General features: G+C 35.5%; 1 non-coding gene across 1 annotated transcript; it reads left to right on the top strand.

Moving 5' to 3' along the window:
* Positions 1–419: 419 nt before the first annotated feature.
* Trnap-agg (transfer RNA proline (anticodon AGG)) lies at positions 420–491 on the top strand. Its single transcript has one exon. It is a non-coding gene; the product is annotated as a tRNA-Pro (tRNA).
* The last annotated feature ends 487 nt before the right edge of the window (positions 492–978 follow it).

The following is a 978-nucleotide window of genomic DNA, read 5'->3' as shown; positions in this document are numbered from 1 at the left end:
CATTATATGCTACTTACAGTTTTGCTAAATGCTAAGTTGTAGTTTTTTTTTCAAAACTTTTGATATTGAACTAATTGTTGTTGTTTTTGTTGCTTATTGAAAAAGTATTATTTGAAAAAAAAACTACTGTCGACTACTCTATGAACCCATTGAATTTGAACTGGATATGAACAATCGACTGGGTTACAAAAATAAATGCTGTGAAGTGAAAACGAAATGAGGCCTACCCACTTGTTCGATTATTTTAAATCCAATAGTGGCCACAACGCAAATTTGGTTGTTGTTGTTTTTGTTGTGCATCATGATCTGCATTAATCGAAATGTTAATGGGAACCGAGTGATATCTAGTTTCTATTTAATGGAAGTAGTGTATGTGCGTGTGTGTGTCAGAAACAAAATGTACAGACAAATTCCCAACTGGCTCGTTGGTCTAGGGGTATGATTTCCGCTTAGGGTGCGGGAGGTCCCGGGTTCAAATCCCGGACGAGCCCAAGTTGAAATATTTTTTTTTAATATTTATAATTTTATTTTAAATATTTTTGAGACTGATAAAGGCGTGGATTAAAAAAAAATTTTTTTTGGGCTACCTTACAAAGGCATGGATTTTTATACCCTCCACCACACTGTTGTACAGGGTATTATGTCTTTGTACATATGTTTGTAACATGCAAAAGGAAACGAGATAGACCCATGGTTCCTTTTGAAAATATGCATGGAATCACCTTCTGAGTCGATTTATCCATGTCCGTCCTTTGATGTTAAATTGTAAACAAATTAAAGATCGCATTTACCATCCGATTTCGATGAAATTTGGCATAGTTCACTTATTTGGCCCAAGGACGAACCCTATTGTTCGATTTTATGTAAATGATGTACCAAACTCCCAATATTTTTCCGATTGTGACAAAATTTTGCTCAGCGCACTGAATCAGGTCCATGCCTATGCGTGAGGAGTTTTGTTGGAATCGGTTCAGATTT

This window comes from Musca vetustissima, unplaced genomic scaffold (genome assembly GCF_032173495.1).
Source record: "Musca vetustissima isolate MV318-11 ecotype Yass unplaced genomic scaffold, APGP_CSIRO_Mvet_v1 utg19955, whole genome shotgun sequence".
NCBI lineage: Eukaryota > Metazoa > Arthropoda > Insecta > Diptera > Muscidae > Musca > Musca vetustissima.
Note: the sequence above shows the minus strand (reverse complement) of the source record. Positions and strands in the feature narration are given on the sequence as shown.